Raw genomic sequence first — 1,047 nt, forward strand, 5'->3', positions numbered from 1 at the left:
AACTCTATAAACCTTTCTACTGTTGATCGTCTTCGCGTGGGCAGGAAGCTATGTTTGTCAATGAAGAAGCAGACGACCAATCACAAGAACTCTCTGAAGCGCTTTAACCAATAAGAATGTCTGATTTAATGAAAAGGAGAAACAGTGTTGTATTTATCACATGATCTAGTTCTTTTGTATAATCCCTGTAATATATTAGGCTAAAACAACTGTTATTTTCAGTTTCTATCAGGCTTTTTGTCATAAAAAATTATATTTACTAACAAGGATATATTGTGAAAAAAAAAAGTGTCATCTAAGAAGGGAAACCAGTTTTATAAAACCTGAAATCTGAGGGTGTTTTTTCCCCTTTGAAATCACCTTGTTATGATAATTTTGATGCACTACAATAAATCAGTCTATTAAATCAGACTCAGTCAATAAATCTGAACATATATGCTGTTGTGACCGAAAGCAAATTTCGGAGAATCTTTGAAGGCAATTTTTTTGTTCATTTTACATGTACTATTTCTAGTGATTTATATATTATTATATATTTTTTATATTTAAATACTCTTATGGTGTGCTGTCTATCATGCCCGAGGCATGATGGCATCATAAAGTGTCCAGTTGATGTGCACTTTAGGATCTCTCTGTAAATAGGTCAAACAGGTATTTCTCACTTACAGTATTATGAATACTGAGGACTTCGAAACCACAATCCATTGGCATGCTGTTTGGCATAGTATGCGTATGCGAAGAATAGACTCAAGTCTAGTGTGCTAATGTATTCTAAAAGACCATTTGTACAACATTGAATTAATGTTGACTTAATTGACTGACTTTATTAAAACAGTCACAAGGTTGTATTACCGTTTCAAGACTGAAACAAGACCTATTGAAATTTCTGAAACCGTTCACTCACCTGCATGTTGTTCAAAACCAATGACCCTGTTAACACCTGATATTAAGATGCATCTCGGGTGATCCAATCGCATATGGTCAGACAAGACGCATTGCTGTTTACATCTGGTCTCTTAAATGCATCTCCTTTGACCACTTGTGTTT

The sequence above is a fragment of the Xyrauchen texanus genome, chromosome 42, assembly GCF_025860055.1.
Source record: "Xyrauchen texanus isolate HMW12.3.18 chromosome 42, RBS_HiC_50CHRs, whole genome shotgun sequence".
Lineage (NCBI taxonomy): Eukaryota > Metazoa > Chordata > Actinopteri > Cypriniformes > Catostomidae > Xyrauchen > Xyrauchen texanus.